Genomic DNA, 19,665 nt, shown 5'->3' on the forward strand with positions numbered 1-19,665 from the left:
TTGGACCAACCTGTGGCCTGAACTTGGGAAGATGTGGGCCTGTTTGGATTATTCGTGAAGGGGATTAGTAGGAACATCATGGACGGTAATGTTTTCCGTTGGTTCCTGGGCTTAGCACGGATCAGGTTCTCTTGGTAGGATTCCTCTTCATGTATTTGGAATGGTCTACCTTTCTGTAGCATCAGTAAGGCTTTTGAGGTGATTTTCCATCCTTGGAAGTTCACCTTCTCTAATCTCTTTCAGCCCCCAAAGCTGTATGCCGTCATTCTGGACCCCTTTTTGGATTTTTGCTTTTAGGTGGATTTATTGCCATAACCCTGCTTTCGAACATCCTATGTCTTTCAGATTTACATCCTCATCGATTTAGACTTCCGTGTAGGTTCCATCCTCTTCACCAGCGTAAGCCGAATCACAGGCCCTCACCACACACTTGTGCCTCATCATCTCTTTCCCCCTCCCCCACCGCCCCGCTTTGCCTCTGGGCACCCCCGATCAAATGTCTAGTGCCGCCTGTTGGTCAGTGCTTGTTTTTTCTTCTCCTTGTAAGTGAGACCCTACGGTATTTGACTTTGTCCCTGGGGCTTGTTTCACTTCCCCTAAAACCCTCCCAGCCATTCTGGTGGTCACAAATGGCTGGATTGCATCCTTTGTTCCCGCTGAGTGGTACGCCATTGTGTGGCTATAGCCCATGTTCCCTCTCCATTCGTCCCTTGCTGGGCACCAGGGCGGCTTCCAAGTCTTGGAGAGCGGGAGTAAGGCTGTGCTGAACTCAGCGGTGCACATGTCTTTAGGCGGTAGTGTTTCCGAGTTCTTTGGCTAAACGCGCCCCAGAGGAATAGCTGGATCATATGGGACATGGATTCTTAAATTTCGGAGGCAGTTCCACACCGCTTGGCCTAGTGGCTGCACCGGTTTCCACTGCCACCAGCAGTGCAGGAGGCTTCTCTTCTCTCCACCTCCTCTCTGACGCTTGTTGTTTCCTGTCTGCCTCCTTATAGCCATTCTGACCACGGTGAGCTGCTATGTCCTTGCGGCTTGGATTTGCCTTGGCCTCAGGCTTAATGAGGGTGAACAAGTTTTCATGCACCTGTTGGCCCTCTTTAGATCTTCTTGGGAGAAATCTCTGTGTCCATCTTTGGCCCAGGTTTTCATTGGCTTGTTCTTTTTCTTGTGGAGACGTGTGAGTTGATTGTATCTTTGGGCTTTTCACCCCTTGTCCGATGTGTGCTTTGCAAACATCCACTCCCAGTTGTTGTGCTGTCTTTGCATTGAGTCGATGGTTTCCTTGACTGGGCAGAAGCGTCTGCATGTGAGGTGGTCCCGTTTGTTTCTTGTCTCCTTTGCTGCCCTTGCCCAGTCAGACATGCTTCTTCCCAATAGGCGGCTCAGACAGATGGCAAAGAGCACTCTGCCTAGGTCTTCTCCTACAAGTTTCAGGGTTTCAAGTGTGCCATTCAGGGCTTTAATCCATTCCAGGTGGTGCGTGTGCCAGGTGGAACATCATGGTCTACTGTCGTTGTGTTCCATGTGGCTGTGCAGGCTTCCCAGCACCGTTTATCGGAGAGACTCTCCTTTGTCCACTGTCTCCTCTTGGCTCCCTGGTCGCAAATGGGCTGTCCATGTATGTTTGAGTTGGGCTCTGGCCTCTCGATTCTGTTGCATGTATCTGTGTGCCTGTTTTTGGGCCCGGACTGTGCCGTTTCGGTAGCTGGGGTTCGTCCTCTATGTTGAAATCAGAAAGTGTGATACGTCCTGCTTTGTTCGTTTTCCTGAGGATTCCTTGGGCTATTCAGGGTCTCTTGTTGCTGGCTGGAAACTTTAGGATTCTCTCTTCTATCTCTCTGGCAAATATGGCTGCAACTTTGACTGGGATTGCATGGAATCCAGAGATTCCTTTCTCCGCTATGGACGTTTCAAGTGTGCTAATTCTTCCATTCCTAGGTCCCGGAATATCCTTCTTTTTCCTTGTGTCGTCTTGAATTTCTTTCCCCAAACGTTTGCTAGTTTTCGGTTGACATAGCTTTCACCTGTTTTGCTAAGGCTCTTCATAGAGATCTTCTTCTTCGTACTGGCAAGCTGTGTTTTTTGTTCGTTTGTGTTTAGCTTCCGTTTGTCTATTCTTTGCAACTTGTAATTGGTTCTGTTTTGGCAGAAGTGCATCGCTGTGCTCACATCTGCTGGCAACGCTCCTGTATTTGCTGTGGAAGTCTGGCCCTATCTAACGTCCCTTCCCATCTGCCTCTACACCCCCTCGGACGCCTGCCCCAGAATGACTGAAGCAGTGGTGAGGAGGCTGACCCCCAGGATTCCACCCGGCCCACCCCGGGCCACCGACCCAGAAGCTGCGGACCTCACCGCTGCACCACCGGCCGGCCCCTTTCATGTTCCATTGGCAACCTGCAGTTGAGTGCAATGGGGCTTGAGTATGCTGCTTGAGCCCAACTCTGGCACTGTGTAGATGAGGCCAGGTGGTTTGTCGGGGCCACTGTGACGTCAGAGGATTGGTCATAATTGTGTGTCTGCTGCCCCGGCAAGCTTCATGGACACAGGGCTTCAGAGCCCGCTTGGAGCAGTCTCATAACTCACCCTTCCCAGTGAGCCCAGGTTTGACCTTCGCTGCCGTGTTTTGGCTTGTGAATTTCTCTGACTTTCAAACGTTCCAGCAGAGCCTGTCTAAAGACTGACATCTTTCATTGTGGATTATTCAGGTGTGATATCTGTTCGCCTTGCATTTTCTGGGACGTTTTTTTCTTTTCCACAGTATACTCGTCATGGTCTTTCTCAGCTATCTCCCTTAGATGTGCTTATCAGTCCGTTCTCCTTCAGTCCAAGGGATTAATTTTGTATTTCTTGAATCACCGTATGTTCTCTAGGCCGAGGTGTGAGTGCTTTCGTGATTCTTGGTTGCTGTCTTTGAATTTGCAGCGGTCACTTGTAGGACTCTTTGCTATCCTAGCCTAGGTCAAACGAAGCACTGAGAACCCGTGGTCATCTGGGTTGGTTTGACATCCTGAGATCAGAAACTCCAAACTCGAGGTGGTCCTGGCAACCCCCTTCATGGACATCATGTTTTTCCGAGACAAATTAGACAAATCTGATGAATTCCCCGCTCCAGGAAAGATATTTTTCTTTCTCTTTTGTGGATTTGGGAAGTTTCGAACTTGACCCCTGACCCTTGGACGTTGCCCTAGATTCCGTCTAGATGCGGGCTTACTTTATTTCTATAGGCTGTGCCATTTGTTTGACCTACATCCTCAGCCCTGGCATGTTGATTTTTCTGGAAACAGAATTGTAATGTTCTAATTTTCAGCCAGCTTCCTTCCAGATGGCGTCAAAGCACATCATCAATAATCCTTCTACGGCAAGAGGTCGGGGGAGAGAATTTCATTGGAGCCAAAGTGAGCACTCTAGCCTGGGAGGGCAGCCTTCACAAAGGAACCAAGCCCTCTGGAAAAGGGTGATTTTCAGCACACTTGTAGAGCCCTTCCCAACAAAGAGACCTACCCCAAGCATGGCAGGGCTCCATTCCTTCGAGGCTTCCAAGACATCTCTTGGGACGCATTAGCATGTGGCCAGTGGGCCCCCGTGACGCCAGAGCTATGGAAAGTGAGACTGATCTTCCAAGAACGCTAGGGGCCTAGGAAAGGAGGCATCGACTCTTCTCTTCAATGTCCTCAAGAGATCCTTCTTGACTTTGGATTATGCTTAAGGCAGAAGGACACTGTAGGTCTGATAAGGCCCAAGTGCGGCCTCGTGTTTCCAATCAAGTTTCAAGCTTGAATCAGCATGGCCTCCCCATAGACTTGAATAGATGACAATGTTCTCCTCTCAGTGCTTGTCCCTCGATTCTGGCTTCTTGCCAAGGATTCCTTTCTTATCCCTGGCATCAGAGTCTGTTTGATCTCTTCCAGTTTCTGTGCCCGCTTTCTGTTTGTCAAAGCTGTTTCTGGGTATGTCTCCCTTTAATAGCCCAGCCTAGGCCAATCCTCAGACTGTAACCATGCGGCCATCTTTGGGGACATGTTCACCGTGATGTCATAAAGAACCTCAGAAGGCTAAGTTGTCCTGGCAACCTCCAAGCACACAGAGTTTCAGAGCCATCTCAGACCAGTCTGACTCCTCCCCCTTTCCAGGTAGGATAGTTTTCCTTTTTCTGGATGTCTTGTCGGTTTCTAACTTTCTCCTCGAACTTGGAAAGGCCTGCTCCCTTCTCTCTAGACACTGGTCTCTTTCCTGTAAGATTACCCTGGGTGTTATCTCTTATGTCGTGGGTAGATGGCCAAGTGGGTGGACCTTCCCCAGAGAAAGTCCTGGACTCCCTCCCAAGTTGAAGTTGCCCAGGCAATCCTCTGATGCGCAATGATCGTGTCATCTCCTAGCACTCTGCCAATTCCGCCTTGGCAGGTCCCATGTTTTCCTTCCTTCTTCCTTTGGGGAAGTGTACCAGATGCCTTCCTAGATTGGAATATTCTCACGGTTCTTTTTCTGGTGCGTATTGATAAGGGACCCTCACAATTGCTACTTCTTTAGGACCTCTGTCCGCACCGTACCATGAAATCTCTATTCCCTAACAGTGCTAATGTGATCTGCACCCGTGCTGTGAAAGAGCGAGGCCCGGGCCACCCAAGCGGAACGTGGGCACTTGCCCGCTCCACCACAGGGCCGGCCCTGACTTGTACTTTTGGACCAACCTGTGGCCTGAACTTGGGAAGACGTGGGCCTGTTTGGATTATTCGTGAAGGGGATTAGTAGGAACATCATGGACGGTAATGTTTTCCGTTGGTTCCTGGGCTTAGCACGGATCAGGTTCTCTTGGTAGGATTCCTCTTCATGTATTTGGAATGGTCTACCTTTCTGTAGCATCAGTAAGGCTTTTGAGGTGATTTTCCATCCTTGGAAGTTCACCTTCTCTAATCTCTTTCAGCCCCCAAAGCTGTATGCCGTCATTCTGGACCCCTTTTTGGATTTTTGCTTTTAGGTGGATTTATTGCCATAACCCTGCTTTCGAACATCCTATGTCTTTCAGATTTACATCCTCATCGATTTAGACTTCCGTGTAGGTTCCATCCTCTTCACCAGCGTAAGCCGAATCACAGGCCCTCACCACACACTTGTGCCTCATCATCTCTTTCCCCCTCCCCCACCGCCCCGCTTTGCCTCTGGGCACCCCCGATCAAATGTCTAGTGCCGCCTGTTGGTCAGTGCTTGTTTTTTCTTCTCCTTGTAAGTGAGACCCTACGGTATTTGACTTTGTCCCTGGGGCTTGTTTCACTTCCCCTAAAACCCTCCCAGCCATTCTGGTGGTCACAAATGGCTGGATTGCATCCTTTGTTCCCGCTGAGTGGTACGCCATTGTGTGGCTATAGCCCATGTTCCCTCTCCATTCGTCCCTTGCTGGGCACCAGGGCGGCTTCCAAGTCTTGGAGAGCGGGAGTAAGGCTGTGCTGAACTCAGCGGTGCACATGTCTTTAGGCGGTAGTGTTTCCGAGTTCTTTGGCTAAACGCGCCCCAGAGGAATAGCTGGATCATATGGGACATGGATTCTTAAATTTCGGAGGCAGTTCCACACCGCTTGGCCTAGTGGCTGCACCGGTTTCCACTGCCACCAGCAGTGCAGGAGGCTTCTCTTCTCTCCACCTCCTCTCTGACGCTTGTTGTTTCCTGTCTGCCTCCTTATAGCCATTCTGACCACGGTGAGCTGCTATGTCCTTGCGGCTTGGATTTGCCTTGGCCTCAGGCTTAATGAGGGTGAACAAGTTTTCATGCACCTGTTGGCCCTCTTTAGATCTTCTTGGGAGAAATCTCTGTGTCCATCTTTGGCCCAGGTTTTCATTGGCTTGTTCTTTTTCTTGTGGAGACGTGTGAGTTGATTGTATCTTTGGGCTTTTCACCCCTTGTCCGATGTGTGCTTTGCAAACATCCACTCCCAGTTGTTGTGCTGTCTTTGCATTGAGTCGATGGTTTCCTTGACTGGGCAGAAGCGTCTGCATGTGAGGTGGTCCCGTTTGTTTCTTGTCTCCTTTGCTGCCCTTGCCCAGTCAGACATGCTTCTTCCCAATAGGCGGCTCAGACAGATGGCAAAGAGCACTCTGCCTAGGTCTTCTCCTACAAGTTTCAGGGTTTCAAGTGTGCCATTCAGGGCTTTAATCCATTCCAGGTGGTGCGTGTGCCAGGTGGAACATCATGGTCTACTGTCGTTGTGTTCCATGTGGCTGTGCAGGCTTCCCAGCACCGTTTATCGGAGAGACTCTCCTTTGTCCACTGTCTCCTCTTGGCTCCCTGGTCGCAAATGGGCTGTCCATGTATGTTTGAGTTGGGCTCTGGCCTCTCGATTCTGTTGCATGTATCTGTGTGCCTGTTTTTGGGCCCGGACTGTGCCGTTTCGGTAGCTGGGGTTCGTCCTCTATGTTGAAATCAGAAAGTGTGATACGTCCTGCTTTGTTCGTTTTCCTGAGGATTCCTTGGGCTATTCAGGGTCTCTTGTTGCTGGCTGGAAACTTTAGGATTCTCTCTTCTATCTCTCTGGCAAATATGGCTGCAACTTTGACTGGGATTGCATGGAATCCAGAGATTCCTTTCTCCGCTATGGACGTTTCAAGTGTGCTAATTCTTCCATTCCTAGGTCCCGGAATATCCTTCTTTTTCCTTGTGTCGTCTTGAATTTCTTTCCCCAAACGTTTGCTAGTTTTCGGTTGACATAGCTTTCACCTGTTTTGCTAAGGCTCTTCATAGAGATCTTCTTCTTCGTACTGGCAAGCTGTGTTTTTTGTTCGTTTGTGTTTAGCTTCCGTTTGTCTATTCTTTGCAACTTGTAATTGGTTCTGTTTTGGCAGAAGTGCATCGCTGTGCTCACATCTGCTGGCAACGCTCCTGTATTTGCTGTGGAAGTCTGGCCCTATCTAACGTCCCTTCCCATCTGCCTCTACACCCCCTCGGACGCCTGCCCCAGAATGACTGAAGCAGTGGTGAGGAGGCTGACCCCCAGGATTCCACCCGGCCCACCCCGGGCCACCGACCCAGAAGCTGCGGACCTCACCGCTGCACCACCGGCCGGCCCCTTTCATGTTCCATTGGCAACCTGCAGTTGAGTGCAATGGGGCTTGAGTATGCTGCTTGAGCCCAACTCTGGCACTGTGTAGATGAGGCCAGGTGGTTTGTCGGGGCCACTGTGACGTCAGAGGATTGGTCATAATTGTGTGTCTGCTGCCCCGGCAAGCTTCATGGACACAGGGCTTCAGAGCCCGCTTGGAGCAGTCTCATAACTCACCCTTCCCAGTGAGCCCAGGTTTGACCTTCGCTGCCGTGTTTTGGCTTGTGAATTTCTCTGACTTTCAAACGTTCCAGCAGAGCCTGTCTAAAGACTGACATCTTTCATTGTGGATTATTCAGGTGTGATATCTGTTCGCCTTGCATTTTCTGGGACGTTTTTTTCTTTTCCACAGTATACTCGTCATGGTCTTTCTCAGCTATCTCCCTTAGATGTGCTTATCAGTCCGTTCTCCTTCAGTCCAAGGGATTAATTTTGTATTTCTTGAATCACCGTATGTTCTCTAGGCCGAGGTGTGAGTGCTTTCGTGATTCTTGGTTGCTGTCTTTGAATTTGCAGCGGTCACTTGTAGGACTCTTTGCTATCCTAGCCTAGGTCAAACGAAGCACTGAGAACCCGTGGTCATCTGGGTTGGTTTGACATCCTGAGATCAGAAACTCCAAACTCGAGGTGGTCCTGGCAACCCCCTTCATGGACATCATGTTTTTCCGAGACAAATTAGACAAATCTGATGAATTCCCCGCTCCAGGAAAGATATTTTTCTTTCTCTTTTGTGGATTTGGGAAGTTTCGAACTTGACCCCTGACCCTTGGACGTTGCCCTAGATTCCGTCTAGATGCGGGCTTACTTTATTTCTATAGGCTGTGCCATTTGTTTGACCTACATCCTCAGCCCTGGCATGTTGATTTTTCTGGAAACAGAATTGTAATGTTCTAATTTTCAGCCAGCTTCCTTCCAGATGGCGTCAAAGCACATCATCAATAATCCTTCTACGGCAAGAGGTCGGGGGAGAGAATTTCATTGGAGCCAAAGTGAGCACTCTAGCCTGGGAGGGCAGCCTTCACAAAGGAACCAAGCCCTCTGGAAAAGGGTGATTTTCAGCACACTTGTAGAGCCCTTCCCAACAAAGAGACCTACCCCAAGCATGGCAGGGCTCCATTCCTTCAAGGCTTCCAAGACATCTCTTGGGACGCATTAGCATGTGGCCAGTGGGCCCCCGTGACGCCAGAGCTATGGAAAGTGAGACTGATCTTCCAAGAACGCTAGGGGCCTAGGAAAGGAGGCATCGACTCTTCTCTTCAATGTCCTCAAGAGATCCTTCTTGACTTTGGATTATGCTTAAGGCAGAAGGACACTGTAGGTCTGATAAGGCCCAAGTGCGGCCTCGTGTTTCCAATCAAGTTTCAAGCTTGAATCAGCATGGCCTCCCCATAGACTTGAATAGATGACAATGTTCTCCTCTCAGTGCTTGTCCCTCGATTCTGGCTTCTTGCCAAGGATTCCTTTCTTATCCCTGGCATCAGAGTCTGTTTGATCTCTTCCAGTTTCTGTGCCCGCTTTCTGTTTGTCAAAGCTGTTTCTGGGTATGTCTCCCTTTAATAGCCCAGCCTAGGCCAATCCTCAGACTGTAACCATGCGGCCATCTTTGGGGACATGTTCACCGTGATGTCATAAAGAACCTCAGAAGGCTAAGTTCTCCTGGCAACCTCCAAGCACACAGAGTTTCAGAGCCATCTCAGACCAGTCTGACTCCTCCCCCTTTCCAGGTAGGATAGTTTTCCTTTTTCTGGATGTCTTGTCGGTTTCTAACTTTCTCCTCGAACTTGGAAAGGCCTGCTCCCTTCTCTCTAGACACTGGTCTCTTTCCTGTAAGATTACCCTGGGTGTTATCTCTTATGTCGTGGGTAGATGGCCAAGTGGGTGGACCTTCCCCAGAGAAAGTCCTGGACTCCCTCCCAAGTTGAAGTTGCCCAGGCAATCCTCTGATGCGCAATGATCGTGTCATCTCCTAGCACTCTGCCAATTCCGCCTTGGCAGGTCCCATGTTTTCCTTCCTTCTTCCTTTGGGGAAGTGTACCAGATGCCTTCCTAGATTGGAATATTCTCACGGTTCTTTTTCTGGTGCGTATTGATAAGGGACCCTCACAATTGCTACTTCTTTAGGACCTCTGTCCGCACCGTACCATGAAATCTCTATTCCCTAACAGTGCTAATGTGATCTGCACCCGTGCTGTGAAAGAGCGAGGCCCGGGCCACCCAAGCGGAACGTGGGCACTTGCCCGCTCCACCACAGGGCCGGCCCTGACTTGTACTTTTGGACCAACCTGTGGCCTGAACTTGGGAAGACGTGGGCCTGTTTGGATTATTCGTGAAGGGGATTAGTAGGAACATCATGGACGGTAATGTTTTCCGTTGGTTCCTGGGCTTAGCACGGATCAGGTTCTCTTGGTAGGATTCCTCTTCATGTATTTGGAATGGTCTACCTTTCTGTAGCATCAGTAAGGCTTTTGAGGTGATTTTCCATCCTTGGAAGTTCACCTTCTCTAATCTCTTTCAGCCCCCAAAGCTGTATGCCGTCATTCTGGACCCCTTTTTGGATTTTTGCTTTTAGGTGGATTTATTGCCATAACCCTGCTTTCGAACATCCTATGTCTTTCAGATTTACATCCTCATCGATTTAGACTTCCGTGTAGGTTCCATCCTCTTCACCAGCGTAAGCCGAATCACAGGCCCTCACCACACACTTGTGCCTCATCATCTCTTTCCCCCTCCCCCACCGCCCCGCTTTGCCTCTGGGCACCCCCGATCAAATGTCCAGTGCCGCCTGTTGGTCAGTGCTTGTTTTTTCTTCTCCTTGTAAGTGAGACCCTACGGTATTTGACTTTGTCCCTGGGGCTTGTTTCACTTCCCCTAAAACCCTCCCAGCCATTCTGGTGGTCACAAATGGCTGGATTGCATCCTTTGTTCCCGCTGAGTGGTACGCCATTGTGTGGCTATAGCCCATGTTCCCTCTCCATTCGTCCCTTGCTGGGCACCAGGGCGGCTTCCAAGTCTTGGAGAGCGGGAGTAAGGCTGTGGTGAACTCAGCGGTGCACATGTCTTTAGGCGGTAGTGTTTCCGAGTTCTTTGGCTAAACGCGCCCCAGAGGAATAGCTGGATCATATGGGACATGGATTCTTAAATTTCGGAGGCAGTTCCACACCGCTTGGCCTAGTGGCTGCACCGGTTTCCACTGCCACCAGCAGTGCAGGAGGCTTCTCTTCTCTCCACCTCCTCTCTGACGCTTGTTGTTTCCTGTCTGCCTCCTTATAGCCATTCTGACCACGGTGAGCTGCTATGTCCTTGCGGCTTGGATTTGCCTTGGCCTCAGGCTTAATGAGGGTGAACAAGTTTTCATGCACCTGTTGGCCCTCTTTAGATCTTCTTGGGAGAAATCTCTGTGTCCATCTTTGGCCCAGGTTTTCATTGGCTTGTTCTTTTTCTTGTGGAGACGTGTGAGTTGATTGTATCTTTGGGCTTTTCACCCCTTGTCCGATGTGTGCTTTGCAAACATCCACTCCCAGTTGTTGTGCTGTCTTTGCATTGAGTCGATGGTTTCCTTGACTGGGCAGAAGCGTCTGCATGTGAGGTGGTCCCGTTTGTTTCTTGTCTCCTTTGCTGCCCTTGCCCAGTCAGACATGCTTCTTCCCAATAGGCGGCTCAGACAGATGGCAAAGAGCACTCTGCCTAGGTCTTCTCCTACAAGTTTCAGGGTTTCAAGTGTGCCATTCAGGGCTTTAATCCATTCCAGGTGGTGCGTGTGCCAGGTGGAACATCATGGTCTACTGTCGTTGTGTTCCATGTGGCTGTGCAGGCTTCCCAGCACCGTTTATCGGAGAGACTCTCCTTTGTCCACTGTCTCCTCTTGGCTCCCTGGTCGCAAATGGGCTGTCCATGTATGTTTGAGTTGGGCTCTGGCCTCTCGATTCTGTTGCATGTATCTGTGTGCCTGTTTTTGGGCCCGGACTGTGCCGTTTCGGTAGCTGGGGTTCGTCCTCTATGTTGAAATCAGAAAGTGTGATACGTCCTGCTTTGTTCGTTTTCCTGAGGATTCCTTGGGCTATTCAGGGTCTCTTGTTGCTGGCTGGAAACTTTAGGATTCTCTCTTCTATCTCTCTGGCAAATATGGCTGCAACTTTGACTGGGATTGCATGGAATCCAGAGATTCCTTTCTCCGCTATGGACGTTTCAAGTGTGCTAATTCTTCCATTCCTAGGTCCCGGAATATCCTTCTTTTTCCTTGTGTCGTCTTGAATTTCTTTCCCCAAACGTTTGCTAGTTTTCGGTTGACATAGCTTTCACCTGTTTTGCTAAGGCTCTTCATAGAGATCTTCTTCTTCGTACTGGCAAGCTGTGTTTTTTGTTCGTTTGTGTTTAGCTTCCGTTTGTCTATTCTTTGCAACTTGTAATTGGTTCTGTTTTGGCAGAAGTGCATCGCTGTGCTCACATCTGCTGGCAACGCTCCTGTATTTGCTGTGGAAGTCTGGCCCTATCTAACGTCCCTTCCCATCTGCCTCTACACCCCCTCGGACGCCTGCCCCAGAATGACTGAAGCAGTGGTGAGGAGGCTGACCCCCAGGATTCCACCCGGCCCACCCCGGGCCACCGACCCAGAAGCTGCGGACCTCACCGCTGCACCACCGGCCGGCCCCTTTCATGTTCCATTGGCAACCTGCAGTTGAGTGCAATGGGGCTTGAGTATGCTGCTTGAGCCCAACTCTGGCACTGTGTAGATGAGGCCAGGTGGTTTGTCGGGGCCACTGTGACGTCAGAGGATTGGTCATAATTGTGTGTCTGCTGCCCCGGCAAGCTTCATGGACACAGGGCTTCAGAGCCCGCTTGGAGCAGTCTCATAACTCACCCTTCCCAGTGAGCCCAGGTTTGACCTTCGCTGCCGTGTTTTGGCTTGTGAATTTCTCTGACTTTCAAACGTTCCAGCAGAGCCTGTCTAAAGACTGACATCTTTCATTGTGGATTATTCAGGTGTGATATCTGTTCGCCTTGCATTTTCTGGGACCTTTTTTTCTTTTCCACAGTATACTCGTCATGGTCTTTCTCAGCTATCTCCCTTAGATGTGCTTATCAGTCCGTTCTCCTTCAGTCCAAGGGATTAATTTTGTATTTCTTGAATCACCGTATGTTCTCTAGGCCGAGGTGTGAGTGCTTTCGTGATTCTTGGTTGCTGTCTTTGAATTTGCAGCGGTCACTTGTAGGACTCTTTGCTATCCTAGCCTAGGTCAAACGAAGCACTGAGAACCCGTGGTCATCTGGGTTGGTTTGACATCCTGAGATCAGAAACTCCAAACTCGAGGTGGTCCTGGCAACCCCCTTCATGGACATCATGTTTTTCCGAGACAAATTAGACAAATCTGATGAATTCCCCGCTCCAGGAAAGATATTTTTCTTTCTCTTTTGTGGATTTGGGAAGTTTCGAACTTGACCCCTGACCCTTGGACGTTGCCCTAGATTCCGTCTAGATGCGGGCTTACTTTATTTCTATAGGCTGTGCCATTTGTTTGACCTACATCCTCAGCCCTGGCATGTTGATTTTTCTGGAAACAGAATTGTAATGTTCTAATTTTCAGCCAGCTTCCTTCCAGATGGCGTCAAAGCACATCATCAATAATCCTTCTACGGCAAGAGGTCGGGGGAGAGAATTTCATTGGAGCCAAAGTGAGCACTCTAGCCTGGGAGGGCAGCCTTCACAAAGGAACCAAGCCCTCTGGAAAAGGGTGATTTTCAGCACACTTGTAGAGCCCTTCCCAACAAAGAGACCTACCCCAAGCATGGCAGGGCTCCATTCCTTCGAGGCTTCCAAGACATCTCTTGGGACGCATTAGCATGTGGCCAGTGGGCCCCCGTGACGCCAGAGCTATGGAAAGTGAGACTGATCTTCCAAGAACGCTAGGGGCCTAGGAAAGGAGGCATCGACTCTTCTCTTCAATGTCCTCAAGAGATCCTTCTTGACTTTGGATTATGCTTAAGGCAGAAGGACACTGTAGGTCTGATAAGGCCCAAGTGCGGCCTCGTGTTTCCAATCAAGTTTCAAGCTTGAATCAGCATGGCCTCCCCATAGACTTGAATAGATGACAATGTTCTCCTCTCAGTGCTTGTCCCTCGATTCTGGCTTCTTGCCAAGGATTCCTTTCTTATCCCTGGCATCAGAGTCTGTTTGATCTCTTCCAGTTTCTGTGCCCGCTTTCTGTTTGTCAAAGCTGTTTCTGGGTATGTCTCCCTTTAATAGCCCAGCCTAGGCCAATCCTCAGACTGTAACCATGCGGCCATCTTTGGGGACATGTTCACCGTGATGTCATAAAGAACCTCAGAAGGCTAAGTTGTCCTGGCAACCTCCAAGCACACAGAGTTTCAGAGCCATCTCAGACCAGTCTGACTCCTCCCCCTTTCCAGGTAGGATAGTTTTCCTTTTTCTGGATGTCTTGTCGGTTTCTAACTTTCTCCTCGAACTGGGAAAGGCCTGCTCCCTTCTCTCTAGACACTGGTCTCTTTCCTGTAAGATTACCCTGGGTGTTATCTCTTATGTCGTGGGTAGATGGCCAAGTGGGTGGACCTTCCCCAGAGAAAGTCCTGGACTCCCTCCCAAGTTGAAGTTGCCCAGGCAATCCTCTGATGCGCAATGATCGTGTCATCTCCTAGCACTCTGCCAATTCCGCCTTGGCAGGTCCCATGTTTTCCTTCCTTCTTCCTTTGGGGAAGTGTACCAGATGCCTTCCTAGATTGGAATATTCTCACGGTTCTTTTTCTGGTGCGTATTGATAAGGGACCCTCACAATTGCTACTTCTTTAGGACCTCTGTCCGCACCGTACCATGAAATCTCTATTCCCTAACAGTGCTAATGTGATCTGCACCCGTGCTGTGAAAGAGCGAGGCCCGGGCCACCCAAGCGGAACGTGGGCACTTGCCCGCTCCACCACAGGGCCGGCCCTGACTTGTACTTTTGGACCAACCTGTGGCCTGAACTTGGGAAGATGTGGGCCTGTTTGGATTATTCGTGAAGGGGATTAGTAGGAACATCATGGACGGTAACGTTTTCCGTTGGTTCCTGGGCTTAGCACGGATCAGGTTCTCTTGGTAGGATTCCTCTTCATGTATTTGGAATGGTCTACCTTTCTGTAGCATCAGTAAGGCTTTTGAGGTGATTTTCCATCCTTGGAAGTTCACCTTCTCTAATCTCTTTCAGCCCCCAAAGCTGTATGCCGTCATTCTGGACCCCTTTTTGGATTTTTGCTTTTAGGTGGATTTATTGCCATAACCCTGCTTTCGAACATCCTATGTCTTTCAGATTTACATCCTCATCGATTTAGACTTCCGTGTAGGTTCCATCCTCTTCACCAGCGTAAGCCGAATCACAGGCCCTCACCACACACTTGTGCCTCATCATCTCTTTCACCCTCCCCCACCGCCCCGCTTTGCCTCTGGGCACCCCCGATCAAATGTCCAGTGCCGCCTGTTGGTCAGTGCTTGTTTTTTCTTCTCCTTGTAAGTGAGACCCTACGGTATTTGACTTTGTCCCTGGGGCTTGTTTCACTTCCCCTAAAACCCTCCCAGCCATTATGGTGGTCACAAATGGCTGGATTGCATCCTTTGTTCCCGCTGAGTGGTACGCCATTGTGTGGCTATAGCCCATGTTCCCTCTCCATTCGTCCCTTGCTGGGCACCAGGGCGGCTTCCAAGTCTTGGAGAGCGGGAGTAAGGCTGTGGTGAACTCAGCGGTGCACATGTCTTTAGGCGGTAGTGTTTCCGAGTTCTTTGGCTAAACGCGCCCCAGAGGAATAGCTGGATCATATGGGACATGGATTCTTAAATTTCGGAGGCAGTTCCACACCGCTTGGCCTAGTGGCTGCACCGGTTTCCACTGCCACCAGCAGTGCAGGAGGCTTCTCTTCTCTCCACCTCCTCTCTGACGCTTGTTGTTTCCTGTCTGCCTCCTTATAGCCATTCTGACCACGGTGAGCTGCTATGTCCTTGCGGCTTGGATTTGCCTTGGCCTCAGGCTTAATGAGGGTGAACAAGTTTTCATGCACCTGTTGGCCCTCTTTAGATCTTCTTGGGAGAAATCTCTGTGTCCATCTTTGGCCCAGGTTTTCATTGGCTTGTTCTTTTTCTTGTGGAGACGTGTGAGTTGATTGTATCTTTGGGCTTTTCACCCCTTGTCCGATGTGTGCTTTGCAAACATCCACTCCCAGTTGTTGTGCTGTCTTTGCATTGAGTCGATGGTTTCCTTGACTGGGCAGAAGCGTCTGCATGTGAGGTGGTCCCGTTTGTTTCTTGTCTCCTTTGCTGCCCTTGCCCAGTCAGACAGGCTTCTTCCCAATAGGCGGCTCAGACAGATGGCAAAGAGCACTCTGCCTAGGTCTTCTCCTACAAGTTTCAGGGTTTCAAGTGTGCCATTCAGGGCTTTAATCCATTCCAGGTGGTGCGTGTGCCAGGTGGAACATCATGGTCTACTGTCGTTGTGTTCCATGTGGCTGTGCAGGCTTCCCAGCACCGTTTATCGGAGAGACTCTCCTTTGTCCACTGTCTCCTCTTGGCTCCCTGGTCGCAAATGGGCTGTCCATGTATGTTTGAGTTGGGCTCTGGCCTCTCGATTCTGTTGCATGTATCTGTGTGCCTGTTTTTGGGCCCGGACTGTGCCGTTTCGGTAGCTGGGGTTCGTCCTCTATGTTGAAATCAGAAAGTGTGATACGTCCTGCTTTGTTCGTTTTCCTGAGGATTCCTTGGGCTATTCAGGGTCTCTTGTTGCTGGCTGGAAACTTTAGGATTCTCTCTTCTATCTCTCTGGCAAATATGGCTGCAACTTTGACTGGGATTGCATGGAATCCAGAGATTCCTTTCTCCGCTATGGACGTTTCAAGTGTGCTAATTCTTCCATTCCTAGGTCCCGGAATATCCTTCTTTTTCCTTGTGTCGTCTTGAATTTCTTTCCCCAAACGTTTGCTAGTTTTCGGTTGACATAGCTTTCACCTGTTTTGCTAAGGCTCTTCATAGAGATCTTCTTCTTCGTACTGGCAAGCTGTGTTTTTTGTTCGTTTGTGTTTAGCTTCCGTTTGTCTATTCTTTGCAACTTGTAATTGGTTCTGTTTTGGCAGAAGTGCATCGCTGTGCTCACATCTGCTGGCAACGCTCCTGTATTTGCTGTGGAAGTCTGGCCCTATCTAACGTCCCTTCCCATCTGCCTCTACATCCCCTCGTACGCCTGCCCCAGAATGACTGAAGCAGTGGTGAGGAGGCTCACCCCCAGGATTCCACCCGGCCCACCCCGGGCCACCGACCCAGAAGCTGCGGACCTCACTGCTGCACCACCGGCTGGCCCCTTTCATGTTCCATTGGCAACCTGCAGTTGAGTGCAATGGGGCTTGAATATGCTGCTTGAGCCCAGCTCTGGCACTGTGTAGATGAGGCCAGGTGGTTTGTCGGGGCCACTGTGACGTCAGAGGATTGGTCATAATTGTGTGTCTGCTGTCCCGGCAAGCTTCATGGACACAGGGCTTCAGAGCCCGCTTGGAGCAGTCTCATAACTCACCCTTCCCAGTGAGCCCTGGATTGACCTTCGCTGCCGTGTTTTGGCTTGTGAATTTCTCTGACTTTCAAACGTTCCAGCAGAGCCTGTCTAAAGACTGACATCTTTCATTGTGGATTATTCAGGTGTGATATCTGTTCGCCTTGCATTTTCTGGGACCTTTTTTTCTTTTCCACAGTATCCTCGTCATGGTCTTTCTCAGCTATCTCCCTTAGATGTGCTTATCAGTCCGTTCTCCTTCAGTCCAAGGGATTAATTTTGTATTTCTTGAATCACCGTATGTTCTCTAGGCCGAGGTGTGAGTGCTTTCGTGATTCTTGGTTGCTGTCTTTGAATTTGCAGCGGTCACTTGTAGGACTCTTTGCTATCCTAGCCTAGGTCAAACGAAGCACTGAGAACCCGTGGTCATCTGGGTTGGTTTGACATCCTGAGATCAGAAACTCCAAACTCGAGGTGGTCCTGGCAACCCCCTTCATGGACATCATGTTTTTCCGAGACAAATTAGACAAATCTGATGAATTCCTCGCTCCAGGAAAGATATTTTTCTTTCTCTTTTGTGGATTTGGGAAGTTTCGAACTTGACCCCTGACCCTTGGACGTTGCCCTAGATTCCGTCTAGATGCGGGCTTACTTTATTTCTATAGGCTGTGCCATTTGTTTGACCTACATCCTCAGCCCTGGCATGCTGATTTTTCTGGAAACAGAATTGTAATGTTCTAATTTTCAGCCAGCTTCCTTCCATATGGCGTCAAAGCACATAATCAATAATCCTTCTACGGCAAGAGGTCGGGGGAGAGAATTTCATTGGAGCCAAACTGAGCACTCTAGCCTGGGAGGGCAGCCTTCACAAAGGAACCAAGCCCTCTGGAAAAGGGTGATTTTCAGCACACTTGTAGAGCCCTTCCCAACAAAGAGACCTACCCCAAGCATGGCAGGGCTCCATTCCTTCGAGGCTTCCAAGACATCTCTTGGGACGCATTAGCATGTGGCCAGTGGGCCCCCGTGACGCCAGAGCTATAGAAAGTGAGACTGATCTTCCAAGAACGCTAGGGGCCTAGGAAAGGAGGCATCGACTCTTCTCTTCAATGTCCTCAAGAGATCCTTCTTGACTTTGGATTATGCTTAAGGCAGAAGGACACTGTAGGTCTGATAAGGCCCAAGTGCGGCCTCGTGTTTCCAATCAAGTTTCAAGCTTGAATCAGCATGGCCTCCCCATAGACTTGAATAGATGACAATGTTCTCCTCTCAGTGCTTGTCCCTCGATTCTGGCTTCTTGCCAAGGATTCCTTTCTTATCCCTGGCATCAGAGTCTGTTTGATCTCTTCCAGTTTCTGTGCCCGCTTTCTGTTTGTCAAAGCTGTTTCTGGGTATGTCTCCCTTTAATAGCCCAGCCTAGGCCAATCCTCAGACTGTAACCATGCGGCCATCTTTGGGGACATGTTCACCGTGATGTCATAAAGAACCTCAGAAGGCTAAGTTGTCCTGGCAACCTCCAAGCACACAGAGTTTCAGAGCCATCTCAGACCAGTCTGACTCCTCCCCCTTTCCAGGTAGGATAGTTTTCCTTTTTCTGGATGTCTTGTCGGTTTCTAACTTTCTCCTCGAACTTGGAAAGGCCTGCTCCCTTCTCTCTAGACACTGGTCTCTTTCCTGTAAGATTACCCTGGGTGTTATCTCTTATGTCGTGGGTAGATGGCCAAGTGGGTGGACCTTCCCCAGAGAAAGTCCTGGACTCCCTCCCAAGTTGAAGTTGCCCAGGCAATCCTCTGATGCGCAATGATCGTGTCATCTCCTAGCACTCTGCCAATTCCGCCTTGGCAGGTCCCATGTTTTCCTTCCTTCTTCCTTTGGGGAAGTGTACCAGATGCCTTCCTAGATTGGAATATTCTCACGGTTCTTTTTCTGGTGTGTATTGATAAGGGACCCTCACAATTGCTACTTCTTTAGGACCTCTGTCCGCACCGTACCATGAAATCTCTATTCCCTAACAGTGCTAATGTGATCTGCACCCGTGCTGTGAAAGAGTGAGGCCCGGGCCACCCAAGCGGAACGTGGGCACTTGCCCGCTCCACCACAGGGCCGGCCCTGACTTGTACTTTTGGACCAACCTGTGGCCTGAACTTGGGAAGATGTGGGCCTGTTTGGATTATTCGTGAAGGGGATTAGTAGGAACATCATGGACGGTAACGTTTTCCGTTGGTTCCTGGGCTTAGCACGGATCAGGTTCTCTTGGTAGGATTCCTCTTCATGTATTTGGAATGGTCTACCATTCTGTAGCATCAGTAAGGCTTTTGAGGTGATTTTCCATCCTTGGAAGTTCACCTTCTCTAATCTGTTTCAGCCCCCAAAGCTGTATGCCGTCATTCTGGACCCCTTTTTGGATTTTTGATTTTAGGTGGATATATTGCCATAACCCTGCATTCGAACATCCTATGTCTTTCAGATTTACATCCTCATCGATTTAGACTTCCGTGTAGGTTCCATCCTCTTCACCAGCGTAAACCGAATCACAGGCCCTCACCACACACTTGTGCCTCATCATCTCTTTCACCCTCCCCCACCGCCCCGCTTTGCCTCTGGGCACCCCCGATCAAATGTCCAGTGTCGCCTGTTGGTCAGTGCTTGTTTTTTCTCCTCCTTGTAAGTGAGATCCTACGGTATTTGACTTTGTCCCTGGGGCTTGTTTCACTTCCCCTAAAACCCTCCCAGCCATTCTGGTGGTCACAAATGGCTGGATTGCATCCTTTGTTCCCGCTGAGTGTACGCCATTGTGTGGCTATAGCCCATGTTCCCTCTCCATTTGTCCCTTGCTGGGCACCAGGGCTGCTTCCAAGTCTTGGAGAGTGGGAGTAAGGCTGTGGTGAACTCAGCGGTGCACATGTCTTTAGGCGGTAGTGTTTCCGAGTTCTTTGGCTAAACGCGCCCCAGAGGAATAGCTGGATCATATGGGACATGGATTCTTAAATTTCGGAGGCAGTTCCACACCGCTTGGCCTAGTGGCTGCACCGGTTTCCACTGCCACCAGCAGTGCAGGAGGCT

This window comes from Equus asinus, chromosome X (assembly GCF_041296235.1).
Source record: "Equus asinus isolate D_3611 breed Donkey chromosome X, EquAss-T2T_v2, whole genome shotgun sequence".
Taxonomy (NCBI): domain Eukaryota; kingdom Metazoa; phylum Chordata; class Mammalia; order Perissodactyla; family Equidae; genus Equus; species Equus asinus.